We start from the raw sequence: 19,587 nt of genomic DNA on the forward strand, positions 1-19,587 counted from the left end.
TCTAGAATTATTTTTCAATAAATTTAACACGGCGTTTATCAAAGAAGATCGGTCAGAGCGTGACTCGTCGTCTACTTGGAAATCGCCACGTCTGAATTTTTTTACTGAACGAAGAGCTAGTGCACGGTCTTGGTAAACGACCAGAATATTTTTTACGTCAGTTTCCGACGTTACACTTTTCCAGAATTCGTAGAGCACATGACGCAAATGAATCTTTCCTTCGCTTATTTTCAAAATCTTTCTGTACAATATGAAAACTGTCAGAACACAAAAGTCTGTCGTTGAAATAATAATCGAATATCGCTCTTTTTATCCGCTTTGAAGCTTGCAAATGCAACGACAGATGCGACTCGCGGATAAATAATTTATTAACATCTATCGAAATCGGGCTCGAACTTTTACGCTGAGTCTAGCATATCCAATAGCGATTTTCGAGATTACAACTTGATCGTGTCTTGATAGCGAGCACGGTATACGATTTTCTCGAAAAAGTAATTTTTGATCTTTGATCGAGGCCTTTTTTTACCTGTATGTTTTTCACTAAACAGGAGAGAAATGTATTTCCAGTGTTAAGGTTGTGAAAAGGAAAAAGAAAACAACGATCGCCATGTCCACGAGTTTTTTAAAGACCAATGAATGTACAAAGTAATTAAAATTGGCCGTAGGCACTTTGTTTATCGTGTTTTCGTTTCGTCGATAAATTGAGACCTAGATCCATCTCCCTGGAAAAAATGAATTTAAAACAATGCAACGCATGTCAAAAAGAGGACAAACACCAAAAGGAATTTTATGAAGTATCAAACTAGATTGACGTCAAAACAAATGAAAAATTGTTATCTCATATATTGTTCACTTTCAAACCTATCCGCCCTCTTAAATGATATTTTTTCTCTGCTTCCTAGTATCATGTTTTCGTTCATAAATAAAGTTTCTTTTATCACAGTTTTATAATTTATTTATTTAATGAACAACCTTCAAAGAAATTCTTTCCATCGTGGAAAAATAAAAGGAAACATTCTTTCTCTGTCTCTCTCTCTCTCTCTCTCTCGAAATAAACCAAATTTTTAAATTCAACTTTAATTTATGCAACATTCGGTCACATCAATTTCAACGTTTCGGCTGTTCTTTCAGCCGGTCTCATCTTTCTTTCAATTAAGCAAACATTATTCCCTCAATCTCAATTTCATTACGACTCGCGTCCCACGGTATTCCCAGTTTCGTCCTGGTATTCCTCTGGAAAATTGAACTTTCATACCTCTCTTACAGTCGCGCTTCGCTGCATAGATACCCGAACACTGTCACGACCTGCAGTAATATCCATCGACGCAGCTGTACACAATGTTACATCGAAGAAGCTAAGAAAACAAATAGAGCTTCCGAGGATTCGCCGGCAGATTCTCGGTAACAATGCGATAGCTTTCCAGATGCATTTGCCATGCGACAATGACACATCGTCATAGTCACGTTACGCGCAGATAGTTTGCATAAGCCAGAAGTGAACAAAGATGCTGTCGGAAGCGACTAGATTTGTTATCAGACTACGAAAGCAGCCTCTTTGCTGGGATATCAGAAGAAATATTTCACGACAAATTGTCACACAGTCGGTCTGATTTATCAAAGAAACTAAAAACGTACTTTACACGCAGTCATTTACGCTTGCGTATCGATACAATTATTATTATTAATGCATTTCTAAAAGGAATTTAAAAAATTCAAGCATGCAGCTCCCAAAGATCTTAGGATAAAGTTTTGATCGGAAACGAGGAGATCTTGAATTTTTTCAAAATTAGGGCAACATTATCGATGCTTGAATGATCGAGTGATTTGACCTGTGTAAACAGAAATACACGAGTTTTTACTTAAAGGGAATTACACTGCTCCATAATGCACATGTACCATTAATCATGAAGAGATCATTCTCTTTGAATCATTTATTTCTCATTATAAAAATCCATTTCAATCCATAGTTTTCTTTCTAACTTTACAACACGAACCATCTCGTATAGTATTACGATAGAAACGAATTTATAAATAACTCCAACATATTGATAAAACAAATCAAAATTATACAGTGAATTGTATAATACATATGAATAATTTACATTAGCAAAAATAATAAATAAATCATCAGAAATTCATCAATTAGTACATAATAATGAAACACGCTATAACATAAACAAACATAACAGTGAAAGTACATGTAATTGTCACTAATTAGTACAAACTAACGTAATAAAATGTAGGAGTGGCATATATTTATTTATTTAATCCTTAAAAGTTGAAAAACTCCACTGTACTGACATTACAGCTAAGTGTTAAAAGAAAAAAGGTTTAGATGGACACAAAATTTCTAAAAATTTACATATGGTGGTCTACAGTTTGGAATGATATACTGCATTATAGTAATATCCACTGTAGTAAGTAATATCATTATCTACTGGTAAAAAGTATCAATATTTTTACAGGATTGTAATAATTGTCAACCTTATTAATATCGACGCAAGCAAAGGATAACAAGAAGGTCTGAAAAATAAACCTCACATTTTCACTACGTCGTTAATTTTATCCTGATTAGCGCAATTTTATTCCATCTCTGTTATTTTAATATTTATAACGAACTTTTTTAAGCCCGTTCCAACGTCTGGATCTCTGACAATGGACTTGGATAGCGCCTGAACGAGCCTAATGTCCCGCATTATTTGCTACTTTGGATCTTGGCCATTAATTTACAGAGATTTCCTTCGCGTTTCTGAAGTTTCATCGCGTAACGATCCTCGTTATTCATCCGGTTGCGATTGCACACGCTCGCTCGTTTTCTCCATTTGGCTTCTATCCAGCCACTTTTCAGTCGCGCGCATTGTTCACACGGCTATTTGCAACTTACAATGCAGCCAGAAATGAAACGAAACACGAAGTAATTGTAAGGAATATGATTGATTAAAGTGGAACCGGTAGAAATAGTCTTTATCCCTGCGTTTGATTCCATCAAAAGCGCCGTTTAATTTGAATTCTTCCTGTGAAATATTTAAACGCCGCTAATGCTTTTAACGAGAAGAATGGATTATATCAGGGAATGGGATCGGTGAGATATATTTGGAATAATTGGAAATTTGATTATGGAAGATTTGATAATGGAAAATTTAATTCCACGCGAATAAATATTACATTTTTAATTATCGAGAGAAGATATTTAAAGGCATTTAACGCTTAAAAGTTTTAACCTCGATAAATCTGTGATAGCAGCGCGTTCTTGAGCCATTGAACTAACATTGTTAGTAATATTTTGCTAGTCACGAGTTATAAATTATCAACACTAGTAAATTCTCTTGAGCATTAACAAGGAATCTCGGTGATAACGTAAGTGAGATTACGCGTGTGAATCTGAACAGTCATCTTTATCAATTTCCACGAAGGAAAAGGTTTGTAATCGTAAAATTGGTCTATTAAAATTAAAGTTACAAGCGCATAAACTTATGTAAACAACTATCGACATTGATTAAAAGAAATCAACTTCTTATTCCATGTACAAGCACAGCTAAGCGTAAACCAATATCGTTTATCAAAGTAATGTCCATTCTGCTTCGTAATATGTGTTTGTCTTTTGTCAACAATAAAAATAAACGATAAACTCCAGTTTAATAAATACAATGATTATTATTATGTTTATTATTACAATATTATAATCACAATAATTGTCATTGCAATTATTTATCAAACTGTCAGAACTGCTATGAAAATTTCACACACGTTTTACATTTATTGCCATCGATACTTCATTGTTTATATGGGACGCTACTGGAGCATAGAAATCTGTTAACACGAGATAATATATCGTAGAAGTATGTTGAAAAGAAAATTATTAATAACTTCGCTAGATACGAAAGATACAACTTGGGGTTTCTTATTGAATTCTTTTACGAATACATAAAGTACGTTATTTCTCACCGGAAACCATAAAACTTTCTTCTACCTTTGATAGTTTCCAAGATAGCCTCGACGAAAGTTCGGAGAATAGTTTTAGCCTTTAAACTTACATTATCGCAGTTAAGAAAAAAAATACGTGTCCCTTACTTTTGTCTGCTTTACAAACCTATAAAGTTTTATGAGAATCAACATTGGATAGCGAGTTCTACTTCTCCGCGAGTTTTACTTTATGGAACAACATTGTTCCTATTATCAACTCCGTAGTTTCAACCTTTCCAGATTGAAAATAATCAAACTTTGATTTCTACAGAGTGGACAATAAGATTTATCCAAAATTACGATCAATTTAGTTTTCAATCGAAATATTGGCTGAGATCAGAATATCGTTCAAAAGGTATTATCGTACAATATTATAAGAATACTAATAAGCATTCTGATGTTAAAATACATTTCATTGCAGTGAACAGTGAAATGATCGTAGAATAATATCAATAAGCTTTTCACAAATGTTATTCCATGTTATTTGTACGTAATGCTTGCGTTGGATTAAATAGTTAAATAGATATTTCAACAATTAGTCATTTCAATTCATGTAAAGAAGCAGTGAAAACAAAACGACAAAAGTTATAAAGGATCAATATGGAATATTTATGATTGTTCATATTTCAGTTCATTATGAGAGATTTGAATTTAATAAAACCATTCTAGCCACACAAATCTAACGTAAAATAAGCCAAATAAGTCGACGAAAATAGAGATACGGTATACAGTAAGAAAAATACTTTTGACTTTTGTCAAGCAACGATTATACATACAGGGAAAAATTATTGAAAATTATTCGAGTTGATCTTGACAATATATTTGAAACAGATCAAAATCGGCAAGGTATCGCCTATTGTAAATAATTAACAAATTTTATTTCCTTCCGATTATTTAATATCTCGTCAACAAATCTTTCATTCCGTTTCTTCAGAGTTTTAACACTTTCGAACTACCAAAATAAAAAATTCCAAATCAATCGCTTGGACGATTTCGTGCAAATTCTGTTTTACGTGATTATGTTAATTTCATTTTATGTAATTATATAATCCCACACTTACTGTAAAGGCTTTAGCCTGTCGATATTAACAAATAAATAATAAACGATAATAATAATAATACAAATTAAAATCACTAACAAGACAATCCGCGGGATTGCATGTGAAATTCCACTGAAAACCATCACGGTCCGAAACACCTACACGTATGTATATTGTTATAAGCCAGTATCGCAAAACCCCAAACCAAAGAGCGAATATATCATAAACAAACGGGAGAAATTCGGAGGTCATCAAACTCGAATTCATTGAAACGGGCACGCGAAAAATATCGCGACTCGATTTCCGCGCGTTCGAGCGTCCGTTCGCAAATCTCCGAGCGAAATCACCGGCACGACGGGACAAAGATTCGTTTGCCGAGTTTTCAGAGAGAATTGACGGGAATGCGATTACGATTTCGCTTAATAGCACGGTGTTCCAGTGGAAAACGGGCTGGCACGCCGCTCCATTCTTCCCACCCGCGGAAATTTATGTACATTCTATTTGCAAACCGCTCCCACTACGTCCCTCCCTATGAAATTGTAAAATTTCTCGCGCGCGGTTCCACGATTCTACGCGATCTTCTTCCTCCTATCTTTCCCTTTTTCTTTCTTTCCTTTTTCCTTTTTACCTAGTTAAAATCCAGTCGCTGGTCGATAGAAAACGACAGACAAGAAAAGCAGGAAATCTATTAGCCTCGTTAGCTGAGTTTGTCCGCACCACTAACAATATCGCTTGCGATTAACCCGGCACCGGTTCGTGCGTAGCGGCACTAACATCATTTCGTCGTGTACGTTATCCGAGCTGCTAACGCGAAAGCAGCGAATAGAAAGATTGTTCCGCGCGCTAGAGATAATACGCGTCGTTCTCGGCGGATAAACTCGACGAGGAAATTCGCTTGTACGAAAAAGAAACGAGCGCGTCGACGATGGAATCGCGGCGAAGACAAATCCACGCGCGGAGAAATGACGACGAAGCTTCCTCTGGCTCGTGATCTCGTTTAGCCGACGCGGAAATCACATGACGTTTTCGATTGAAGGGACACGTTTTCACGAGCGCACCCTGACGCGGCCCTTTTTATAAAAGAAAACAACCACATGCTCGCGAGAAGGGGAGGGAAAACGGGAATGCGAAATGAAAAGATTTTTCTAAACGGTGATGATGGTTGGTCAGAAAGGTGAAGAGAAAAATATTGTTGATATATCTACATATAGTTTGAAGGGAGGATTGAATTGATGGAAATTTGCATAATGTATTTTTTTTTTTTTATAGTATCTTTGATACGCTGTGGTGATAGGATGCTATACCAGTAAAAGTATTCCAAGTTTTTTCCTTCAATTCGAGTTAAGAATAAGATAACGATATCTCTAAAGTAATTTGATTTATTCGTTCGTGTTCGAATAGACAATTTGTATAGCTCAAAACACACGAACTTCTTGATCCATTTATAGTGACGGTGAATGTTAAAATCTATTTTTTTAAGTGTACAAACTAATGACGATTTATGATTAAATGTACTTCTTTAAACAGTAGCATATCTAAAGAAAATCATATGCGAGATTTATAAGTAATAGCGCTAACAATATACTAAAATATAGTAGCTTCTAAATTGTTGGAGATATTATAAGAATAGTTGCGAAGAATAGTTGTGAGTGGTTTGACTGAAATTAAAATATAATTTATTACGGTACAAATCTAGTTAGCTATAATTACTCTTCGTAATTTCCAATCGTTCCATCCATATAAACCAAATATAGCATACACATTTAATTAACAGTAAACGGGCATGTAAATAATTTAATAAACAGAATATATCCACTCCTACGATATTCTGTGTTCGTTACTTGCTGAATTTTTTAGTTTGCTTAAAATCGTACCTATTTCAGAGAAAATTTGTTTATGATTTTAATTCTGCAACATGCGTGACAGATACTGAATTCGACGAATATTTTTCAAGAAAGAAAACCATGCACAGAAAATCTTCTATCCACGAAAAGGTATCTTATCAAAAATACTGATTGAGAATATAATTCACCTGTTATCTAATAAACTATTGTACGAAAAACATAGAATCCTACTGCAGAAGTCAACATATACAGAATTGCCATTTTATCGTATCTCCCTCGACCTGATCAAATAAATCAATTGACCCAATTGTTAATTTAAATAACACATCTCGAAATACATCCCACGTATTGTATACGGATATTTGAACGATCTTACATAAAGGAAACATACGGTGCAATTGTATTTTCATTAGGAATACGAAGCTTCTAACGTGTGTACAGATAAAGCGGAAATAATTTGAATATACAGATGGAATCTCTTATCAGAGTGTGAATTATTCATTGGATGTATACAGCTGAGATATGGAATAAATTTTGACGAAAATAGATTGTGTAATAAATGGTAACAACGCGTTGCAGCAAAGAATTGCCAGATTCACGATGAAATTCTTAGATGAACAGCTTGAATGCGCGTAGCTAGATAGAGGGTGGATGAATTATTTTTTAATTATTCATGCGATAGGAAAGATCATCGATTCGTTCGACGCGAATATAAGAATCTTTGAACGATTCTTCTCATCAGTGCCATTTAGACGCCACTCCGTGGAATTGCGAGTGTGCCGTTGAATCTACCGAGGATCGAACTGAAATTTTTTCTTCTGATTAAAAAGAAGTAAGTGAAAGAAATTCGCTGAAATGAGTGATGGTCTCTCGAAAGTTTGATAAAACTTTTTTTATAAGATATTAAACCTATCAGTTTTATCTCTTACACCTTATTTCTATCGCGTTTGAAATAATCTCTTCTTTTTTCATTGTTTTCTTCGTCATGTTAGCGATAGAGTTAATAATTTAGAATCAATCCTGGTGCTTAACTACATACGTTAAACTAAATTCATATTACTTGCCTTAAAATAAGAACACGTTGTCATATCGCGATTGTTTTAGAAGATAAATGATTCAAAGTTGAAATCTGCTCTGTCGCTGCGCATCGGCTGTTGTCTACTTTGTCAGATTTAAATGCGATCTTCTATAAAATTGCCGGAAATGAAGTTAGTTAAACGGATTTCGTAATAGTTGGTTTGCAATTTCCTGTGAAAAAGTTTAGCAACACGGTATTGTGCCACATTAAAATACGTAGCGCACGCTATGTTAAAATGTTTTCAGTACCTATACTTTAAAGATGGTTACGTCGCAAATTTTGCAATTTCAGCTTCGAACGAAAAGACTTTAGCAACGGGAACTAGAGAACTCTCACTCGCAAAGAACTTTAAGGCAACTTCTTCCTTCCATTGTGACCTTACAATCACGAAAATAAATCACAGAATGTTGCAAATGTGGGCAATGAAAACAAAAATGGTACCAATAGTGTGTTCTGTACTAGAGTAATCGCTAAATATATCACCGAGGAAAGTAGTATATTTCTACAAGTGAAAAACTAAATGTAACTTTGTTTCAGAACCGATAAAGAGAATGGAATAAAGTGGTGCGCGGCAAAGCCATAGACTCAGAGGATTAAATAAACTGAATTGTTTATTGAATTTAGATATACGCACGAGACAACCACTCCGCTAGATCAAAAGTCAGCAATAGCTAAAATTAACAACGACTTTTAACAATAAACGAGAATGAAAGCATTAATATGGACGAAGGTTCAGAAAGTTAGAGTCCCGGGAATTCGTGCGTGAGTCGACGACAATGGGCATGTTTAATGCGTATATAAGGGTGTGCATTCGTACATATGTAGAGCCGAATGTCTTTAAGAAGAACGGTCAATGCGTGGTGAGAATGAAATTTTAGAGAGTTAGGCAAGCAAAGTTGGTATTTGCAGAATTCAGAGCGTACAGGCGGGATGTTTAATCAAAGTAGCGTCAAACCAGAAACAAATATAATAATGCTCGTGTAATAAGATTATACATTGTGTATTTATATCTCAACCTACTCGTATAAAATGTATTCCCAAAACTTGTAATCTCGGGAAATGGAAATCATACAGAAACAAATTGAGGGTTACGGATGTAACGAAACAACGCTAACGAAACTAAATTACAAATTAAGTGTATCTCGTACACACAAAGTACTTCTAAAAGAGGAGCGTAATTGAACAGAAATGAATTAAAATCGAAATCGTGTACGGGAAAACGGGAATAATTACAGTTTGGTGACGAAGGTTCTCGACAATGGTAGATCGAAGAAAAAAGAAGAACGACAATGGTATAGATTTGCCCAATTTTTATTTGGAAACCATCCCCTGTCGTTCGCGGTAAAAGTTTCTTTTTCGTATGCGGAAAGAGTCTCACGTTCGCGAAGCTGCTTGTTTTTCGTTATTTCGGAAAACGGATCCCCTGGGTAGTCCGCGGCTAGAATTACAACGAAGGCTCGCCTTTCTTGTCCACCCTGCTCTATTCAAACCTAGCGAAAAAAGCAAGAAATACAAATTCAATTCGTCGAAATTTAGCGCCGGCGTTGCTTGTAATTGCGCACACGTCGTCGCGATATCTCGCTCTTTAAAGCGGTAGAAAACATTTTTCACGACAATGCCGCATTTATTTTTATCATTCGTCGAAGGGAGACGCAAAATATTCGCTTTTCCTCGGAGGCCTTACGAGGGACGATCGCTAAAATATTCTGCAAATAAAGCTTGCCACGATTTGCAGGAGTTTTATCGCTCAGAGGGACCAAAAAGTCGATTTTTATAGTATATTGCACCTTTCCATGCTTTGGAATCTTGAAAATATGCTGCTTCAGGGTTTGCATAAAATTCGATAGATTTTCTACTCTTCTATGAATTATTGCTCTTGCGATATTGTTGATACTAGACGCTTATGTTTCGCGTTGCCTCTGTTATCAATAGATCAATGCATCGATAGCGTTGCTCAAATTGTACTATTCGTAAATGTTTATTTCTATTACTTTTACTTATCAACATATTTAAATAATTTTGTTGATCTCTGTAATAGCAAAATAATAACGCGTTATTCCGTTTTACCGAAACGAAGAAATTCTTATAACTCGAACAGTAAGTAACGTTTATTGGAAAAGAAAGAAGTTAAAGAAACTATACATTTGGAACAATGACAAAGCGCATAATACACAAGAGCACAAGCTTATAAGCGATATTAACAGGAATAATGGAATCAGAACTAAATTTTCAGACGGAACTGACTCTATCGCACCGCTAAACGTTGAACACTAATTTTCCGAAATCAGATAAAACCAACTTGCACGACTCCAGATCTCAAACTCTCTTGCGTACATATAACCTGTTCGGTAATTTCCCTATGAATAGCTAACAAGAATTCCACTTCACTTTGAGAATATTCGCGTTTCTCCATTTCCTCCGTTTCACCTTCTTGCTGTGTCCCAAACTTCCTAAAATCAAAATAAAAGAAATAAAGAAAAAAGAGGAAACGTATCACGGAATCTCAAACGTCTTTCCGCTCGATCAAAAATAAACTTCTCAACGGCCACGTGTCTGAGACTCCTTATCAATAATGCAGTGTCCCTATATACGTCACCGCGAAATCGCAGCTGAAACGCGATCAGAATTTCGAATTCTTGAATGTCGAACTTGCGGATCCTCGAGAAGATCCTCGAACGTATAACTGGTAATCCCACTGGATCAGCGAGCACGTTGAAGAATTAATGCGTCTGTTAACGGGGCTGATACAAGCAGCATTGTTGAAGCCGTCGCAATCGGAGAGAGCGTTACCTCGGCGGAGGGCAAAGGGGACCGCGACGAACGAAAGTATCAGAAATCGAAGGGCGGCTTGGGACACGAGCGGATCAGATAAAATCGGCCAGAAAATAGGAAGGGCAGAGAAAGGGCTTGGCCACGATAAGGCCGTCATAAAAATGTTATGAACGATCGGGGAGACCCGATAGAGGGTCGAAGGTCCGATCTGTGTCCGATAAGACGCATTCACCTGCTTTGTAGCCGACTGTGAGTAACGTGGCTATGTTTACTTAACTCATTGAAAAATTACGGTCACAGGGGTGGCCCTGTCGGCCCTGCGAGAACGTGTAACGAAGCAATCTCGCGTGATCCGCGCGAACGTGGAACACGTCGAAACACCGCTCGATAATCTGAAATGCGAGAACTCGTGGATCCGAGCGAGTTTACAGACGTTCCGCGAGTTCTCGTTGATTTATCGGATCGTACATGCGTATGTATTTCATCAGGAAGCACGGAGGAGGATAAGAGGCGAATTAACGCGACGTCCCGACGCAATCGATCGAACGCAACGGCACGAATATCCGATCGAATATCGTCGATAGGTGAGTAGTATCTACGACAAGTTATCGGGTATCCGAGCGTGTACCCGGTAGCGAGAACTCAGCTGGAAGTTTCCTGTATGCATAATCAGGCTACGTTTTCGTAGTCGATCGCTTGCCCGCTGCCGAGGCAGAAAGTTATTCCGCTTCTTGACACGTTTGCCATGCACGGTTATTTGTAAGCCAAGCCCGGCTACGTGTTCTCGTGTTTCCGTTCTCTGCATATGATCTCAGTTCTACTATATACGGACCGAATAAACCGTCCGAATATTCCAATCGTGAAAATGTTCCGCCGTCTCGAGACTACTCGCGAAAATCAGTGCATCGGATTTACGGATTAAAATCGGACGAACGGTTCATTACGAACGATTTACGGGATGGTTAACTGAAGTTGAACATTGATAAAACGACATCGGCGAAGTTTCCAGCGAATAGGATATTGGTAGTATAAGTAGAAGTACGTTCGTTGTTTCGACGCTGTTTATTGCTGTTTCGTTGCTTATCGCTCGAATACGTACACTCGATTTTACGCTGATCTTAATTCTTTCGTTCCCGAGTTAATTCGTAGTCACAAATACATACCTATTTGTCTGTAATTTTTCTGCCTATGATTCGTACAAAGTTGTTAACGTATAAAAATATAAGAATATTTAAAAATAGAACGAAGATTTCTGAATCTGTAATTCCTGGATTAATCTCTGATAAAAGTAAAGGATTAATTAACTTGCATTTCTCCTATTTCCGCTCTTCCCTCTTCGGTGCTGTTTTGGTTTCATTAAGATCATTATCTCTTAATCGTTATTTGGACACTTATATCTATAAATATTTACAAACTTGAGTTAATACTATATATGTGTCTATTTTTATCTTTTTTTTCGTCTTACTACTACCGTAAATATTTGTTTAATATATTATTTTCTATTTTATATAAAATACTTACAGCTACTTATTGAATTAATTCAATCTTTTAGAAACGTGGTCCATTAGTATCTCAATTTCCCTTATTAGCAATAGTATGCCACTCCTGCAATATTATGGTACTTGCATGATATGAATCGATATTCCGTTACAAGATGTAATTAATGTAGCATACTTTTTCCTCGCTTTCGAAAATTCATATTTAAAATAATAAATCGATGATGCAATGTAACACGAGGTTACTACAATGTCAGACTTCGCCTATATTCACTTACGAAATTTTTGTCAGCATTAATTTTTTTTTCTAAAAGCAACGTGACACGTGATAATAATATTTTCGCGAAAATACTAATAAGTAGACTGAAATATCAATGACAAGTAATTTATCTTACACTTTACAGTTTACATAAACAGTTGAATCGATACTAAATATTACTCTCACGTAATACTTCCTTGAAGCATTCTACGACTATAAATGTATTAACTTCCTGTATTTCGTCGTACGATATTATACAGCAATTAAGATTTTAGAATAAAGATTAGTAGCTCCGAAAACACACGCTCAACTTAAGAAGGAAAAGGCAGAAACATAGTTAAATCATGATTCTATGTATACACCTCGCAAATGTTATGTTCGTTTGATACATTGCCTAGCATAATAACAAATACATCCAAAGTATAAGCCATAAAAAGTAGAATACGTTTCTCTTTTATAGAGTTTTTTAATGAGATCTAGCAAGAAATTGAATTATGCTGCAGTGAACATTTAACTGGATATTATTTATGAAAGCTTGAACTACGTTGCGCACCATTTTCAATTACGTTATAAATTAACGCTTCCTTGTTTCGCACGTTCTTTTTGCGAAGGTAGAAAAGTTGAGAGAACTTTCGTTCCACTAATGTAATATTATTGATAGAATTTATTATTCGCGTGGCAGCATTTTAAACTGAAAGTAGTTCACGATTTAATTTTCCAGGAAACATTGTGCCTCTTCCGTTGGGAGAAGCGAAAGCGTCGATAACATTTACAGGGCGAATATTACTCGATTATTTAACAGTTGAACAAAAATTCTGTCGTAAATTACGTAACTTCACTAGCTCTCCTCTGATAAAAACATAATGTCAGATTGATTGATATATGAAGATGAAATAGGACCATTACATATCCCAAGAAGAAAATACAAAATTATACCTTATATTAGAACTATCAATTTCAGGATCTATATCGATTGAACATTTTTATTCCTGTTAATTAATATCTACTACAATACCCAGAAGCCTCAGAGCCTTCTTCTAATATTCTGTACATTTGCTTCACAAACGAATTAACTTTTCGATACTGTTTCATCGTAGCAAACATCATTTTAATATTCCAAAATTACGAACGCTCAAAGTTCAACTTCATTCAACGCTAATCCCTTAATGAGAAATAACACAAACGTACACTAACCCATTCTAACTACTCACGGCTGCGGTGAATCTTCGCATCAAATTAATTACTCTTGCGTAACCAAGCATTCATTCGGGCTAAGCACCAAAATCCCGATCTAAAACTATGCACACATCAACGCATCTCGTTCGAGGAGCACGTAATCCAGTGACAAAGCTTCTTCACCTGACTTTTTTGTCCTCTCCCGAAATCCTTTTCAAACTTCGATCTAAATCGAGCCACAGACACATTTGTTCCCGTAGCCAGACTAACGCAGCAGCCACAGGCTGATCGAGAGAACATTAAATTTCTCGGGTGTACAAGGCGGAAAAGACGGAGTCGCTAGCTGTCGATGTGGTCGAGCAGCAGGGAAAGAGGATTGAATTTAACTTCCCCTCCTCTCTGGAGTGCCACTGGCAAAGGGGTGGTTTCGAGGTCGAGGGCTGTCGACCGACCTCGACCGATCGATATAGCTACAGGTGTCCGAAACCCTATTCGTTCTGGACTCTCGTCGGAGGAAAAAAAGACCTGAGCACGGTGTCCACCGCTAGTTTCCATCACAGTACACCATAGCAAAGCATCGTTACTTTAATCCGTTTTACTATGTAAGTTTTTCTTGCTCGAGGATAAATTATGTTTTCCTACGACGCTACTAGACCAGACACGCACATGAACACGCACAAGGCGTGTAGGTATGTACATGGATGTCGTGCTTTGCGGCAAGGCTTCTTCGATCGATCTAGTTACAGGTGTTCGAAAGTACGTTCTCCGCTTGTCGCCGGAATATCTCAAACGACCTGCCTCGAGCGACATTGCAAAGCCCACGTCGCTATCTTCCCTTGTCGCCGTTTTTAGAAACTAAAGTATCGCACGCTATCGCTCGAGTGTGTCTGGATAGATATTTAGGTATCTTTTACAGGATACGATCTAAATTACACAATTCTAAACAAACAGTCTATAATGACGTGGAAAATGTTGGCCGAATATATCGCACGAGTAGACAGCAGGCGATTACTTCTGTAGAAATAAATCCAAAATGTAAAATACAATTTTTTTCATCCGTGAGTTAGTTTTTAGGAAAATCATCTTCCAAGTGGATACAGCATCACGATTAATATGTAATAAGGTTTTAAAATAAAGAATTTTAATTTCGTATGACGTATCTCTTAATTCCAGAATAACATAGTAGAGACCGCTATCGTTAATTCGTAGATTTAACATTGTATCGTACTGCCATATGTATACCATACTGGGAAAAGTTGGAATATAAAGTAGCATAAGTAATCGATGTGATAAAATATCAATGTTAACTGGAAACCATCCTAAGCCGAAAGCCAAGGATTATAATGATGCATAAATGAAAATAATAAGTAACGTTCACATATATTGTTAACGCAAGTCGGTCAAAATCTGCATACACTTGTGAACGTGTGTAGTATAACTAGGATATTGATAACACGAAGAAGTACAATCCGTACCACAAATCTATCAAACTGTCCAGATGCTTATGAGCAATAGCGTATGTCGCTCAGAAATGGATCAGCGGTGGAGATGGACGGTTTTGCTGATCGGTCGCGAAGCTCGTTTAAACTTCTCGTATATTTGAAATAATGGATGGTTCGGTACATAAATTTTAATAGCAATTGCACCGACGAGTTTCCATTGGTGGTTTCAGGCGGAGATTTATGCTACGAAGCACTCGCGCCGGTTCATTCTTCAACGCTGCAACCTTCGGCGGTCTGAATTTATCTTGCCACTTTGTAACTGCGACTGCTCTCTGCTCTCTCGTACACCTCTGACAATTCTGGCTTTGTATAAGTCTGACTTTGACTTTCTACGACTCTAAATGGTCTTTATCGTATCACGAAACTCTCCGTTTGTAAGACCGACATCCTGAAATTCTCTCGGATATCCGTGTTCTGACCCGAAGAAGACTAGATTTATCTCACGTAATTCGTCGTCACCAAGTAGAACTTCGTACGAATTTTCCAGACCCACTCCTGTTACTAGTTTAATCCTAGTACGTTCTTGAAGTCGATCTCGATTCGTTGTATTCTTTTTAATATCGAAAAAGTACTTCTCAAAAGTTTGAGCAAGAATCGTTAATGATAAATGTGAATTCTTGTGTTTCAATTTCGTATTGAACATGTAAAACTATTTATAGAAGTAAGAGCAAGATCGGAAATTAAAGATTCAAGGGTCGTAACAGGATCAAATGCAAATGCGTGCTTGTGCTTCGGGTTTTCTTTGCTTTGCGTATTACGTGAATTCTGTATACTTTTTACACCTTCTCTTCTTGCATTTTGCACAAGCGTGCAGTTATCTCTCAACGACAGAAACATGTAAATGTTTCAGGAACGAGTGAATTAATAATAACCACGTTTCCAGAAAATGTGAAATTATTTCATACTCTCGACTTCTATAAGACAAAGTATTTAATTACATTTTTCGTTTCTCGTGTTCGTCACACCACGAATTGCACTTTTACCTTCATCGAGCATTGTTTTTTCCGCCAATAGATGATGCTTGAAAACGTTCAAAACCCGGACGGTCTTTTTTGTTTTGCCAATCAATGCGGTGCGCATCGGGTTTCAGATATTTCATGAACTTTATGCTCAAGTTACAATGGTCTCATCGCGATAAAGAGAGACGTACACAGGCGATGACGAAACATAGACTGAACCGTTCTAAGGTTTTCTATCGCTCAATGTTGCGTGTGTCAGAAAAGTCGATATAGATCAACTTGTCGATAAGTTGAAAACACTGAGCACAAATATTTCGTTTCGTATCTAACATTGCGTAACGCGAAATTCAGATGTACTTGCCAATTATTCGGTATAAACTGTTGATAACGATAGCGATGACAGACGAAGCAGTCATATCTATTAATAGCAATAATAAAAAGCAGCTAGTAATAAAAAGCAAAAACCTATTAATGTTCTTCGCTGTACAGCGATAAATGATTGCCAAATGCTCGCAACATTTTTTTAAATAGACATAGGAATAGGCTTGATATATAAGTCTATTCTTTTGCATAATTTTGCAGAGAATTCCCTTATATTCGATGCGAGAATAAAATTCATTAAAAATAGAGGAAAATTGTGAAAGCAGAGTAAGCGAGGAAACTGCGATTATACAACGAATCTTAAATCATTATCGAGAATATTGGATTCTTCTATGATTATAGAGCTTGCAATTATACTCAACTTATTGCTAATCGAATGTAATTGTTCAAATGTCAAAGTTCGAGAAATGTTTCTTTGAAACGAAGTTCTTTCTGATCCTTTAAGACTTGTTGCGTCACCCAAGAAGCACGGAACAAGGAGATATATATATAGATATATATAGAATATTAAAAGAAATTTACAGAACGCTTATTAGCTTTATTGCATCAAAGAGAGTACGCTTTGGAGTCTTTTGATCAGCGAATACGGAACATGAAATTTAATTAGGAAGTACCAGCTATTTCGCAAAACTGGTACATATTACGGGACTATTAGAAAACGAACCCCATGTTATTTGTTTATAGAAAAAGTAAGTAATGGTTTTTATATTCGCTATAAGTAGACTGCGAATTTTTATGTAAATTCGTATTTTTATTAATATAATTAAAAGAACGAAACCTAAGCACAGATTAATTCCACCTACTTAATCTTTGTACTTTACGTGCCTTACATACACTTGTACGCCTTCGAATTTCCTATAAATACATAAAACTCCGCTAAACTAAGTCTACTCTTTACGAGCATTTAGTTTAATTGGACCTTTCGTTTTGTTTCGCCCCTATCCATGATATTAGATCGACTACGCGAGATATAGTAGGTATCATTCACAACAGGGCGCCTAATTATCCTCTTTGTTATTAGCGGTATGAAAGGAACCCCTGATGAAACTCGAATGGTGTCATAAAGAAAATGAGATATAAAGATAACTTTTTGCTAAGAATACTTTTTTCCCAGAGTATCATATATTTAACGAAGGCTAATCGTACGTAGTATTTTTCAACCGATGATACTTTTCATTGCGCGAAATCAAAGCCTTCTTTCTTTAACAATTAGACACCCTTGCCTCTTCGTTATGAATGTCACCGTAGAAAGTAATATTCAAAGAGAACCAGTAACAATCAATATAGTAGTAAAACGACACCGATACCGCAGTCAAAGTACCACCGATAAATTTATTCCAATAAAACGGGAAGCGGCGATGTAAAGATCATCCGCACATTTTCATTGCAGGCAAGCATATCGACGTCGTGGAAAGTTTCGTCTAAGGAACATTAAAGGGCCCGGGGATATTCGATGCAGCGAATACACGAAAACGCATAATGGCTCCTTTGATACCATCAAGAGCTCTCTACTTTTACGTCGATCTGACTGAGCGAAACGCCGTGGCTTCTGCTTACCTTCCTTTACGCAACTCTCCCTTCGCTCCTACTATGTGACTTATGATCGAGAAAAGACGCATATATACATGTGTGTATGTATATATATATATACATGTATACATACATGTATATATATATATAAGTTTTCAAGGCGGCAAAGAGATGTGTTTTCACGACGGCCACGAAAGCAGCGCAAGAGGCGAACAGACACAGTAAAAGAGATTTAACGGCGTGCGCGTGGACTCCTAATAAAATGGCACTTGTTACTCAGACGGAGGAGCTCTGTTAGTGGTTTTACACAGAATCTGATCGAATAATATGTACAAGAGGGCTTGGAGCGATTCCTTTATAAAAATAAGAAGAAAACATAGGATAACATTATTTCATAGGATACTTTGATTTTAAGAAAACCGACGCAAAATGTTTTAGGTAATTAGAATTCATAATAAGAATTCATTAATTTTTCTCTGCTATTCACGGCTTTACATTCATATGATAGAGGTTCGTGTTTAGATAAGCCGATTCAACCGGTAGAACTGCATTTAATCGGACAGAAACTAAAATTTCGTGCACTTGGCTACTTAAACGATCTCGTCGTAAATCTCAAGTTGTGCTTGTGTGTTTGTGGCATTAGGTAATACGGAACACAGAACGAAGCGCACCGTGAACGATATTCACGGATTTTATTCTTCTCTGTTCGTTTGAATATAGAATTCTGCTCTTCTTTGCAGTGACGAAAATTTCTATGAATACTTTCTAGCTATGTTTCAAACGTTTCGTTCGCCATCGGAAAACCGCACAGAGGCGGTCACGGATTTTTAACATAAAGGGTAATCTCTCTCTCTACCGCCATACCACGAGTTCGTTTTTTTATTTTTCATTAATACGCTCGTTCGTTTCTTTCCTTTTGCGCTACACGCTGGAGTACGAAGATACGCATAATATACCGTATGCGGGAAGATTATCGATGTCGAAATTGCTATTCCGGCACCGTGCGGTTACCGCGCGTCCAAAAAACAGACATTTGTATAGGCCTTAATTTCCACAATTCATCCGACCGCAAGGAAAAAAGTAGAACATCGATTGGTGTAATTCCGTAATAAGAAAGCCACGTGCATCATTGAAAACGTAATTACAGTTCAATTTGCCCCGATCGCGAACGCATTAAAGACCAATACGGCGAACATAAACACGAAAAATCCATCGGTCGAGACTTGGAAAACGTCGAGCACGCGAAACTTCTGCAACCTTCGTGGAACTGAACGCGTTCTAAAAAAACGAAACTTTCTTCGAACGAAACGAGAAAACGAGCCAAGATTTTCCAACGATTTTTTCCCTTCTTGTACCAGTCTTCTAAAAAGTTCACTCGTGACGTGTCGTTTCAAAATTAAAACTGGTCGTCTCGCGTGGCTGCGAGAAACTTTCTCGAGAAAGAATCGACACAATTGCAACGCGCGGCTGTTTGTTTTCCTGCAGTCGTCCTGCGGTTCTTCACAGCCTAATTTCCAACGAATCCGAAACTGATGTTCAAACCGGAGGAAACTGGGTCAACCGATCATCATGTTCGCGTTCATATTG

General features: G+C 36.8%; 1 protein-coding gene and 1 long non-coding RNA gene across 7 annotated transcripts in view; one reads left to right on the top strand and one right to left on the bottom strand.

The window, feature by feature from the left end:
* The window catches only part of LOC138182714 (uncharacterized), a 142,267-nt gene extending 122,784 nt beyond the window's left edge, over positions 1-19,483 (top strand). The window contains exon 3 of the long non-coding RNA XR_011173865.1: positions 17,861-19,483. This is a non-coding gene — a long non-coding RNA (uncharacterized LOC138182714). The remainder of the gene's footprint in view (positions 1-17,860) is intronic.
* The window catches only part of Fife (regulating synaptic membrane exocytosis protein fife), a 150,172-nt gene that overhangs the window by 120,405 nt on the left and 10,180 nt on the right, over positions 1-19,587 (bottom strand). The window lies entirely within an intron of this gene.

This window comes from Bombus flavifrons, chromosome 8, assembly GCF_040668555.2.
Source record: "Bombus flavifrons isolate JBK064 chromosome 8, iyBomFlav1_principal, whole genome shotgun sequence".
Lineage (NCBI taxonomy): Eukaryota > Metazoa > Arthropoda > Insecta > Hymenoptera > Apidae > Bombus > Bombus flavifrons.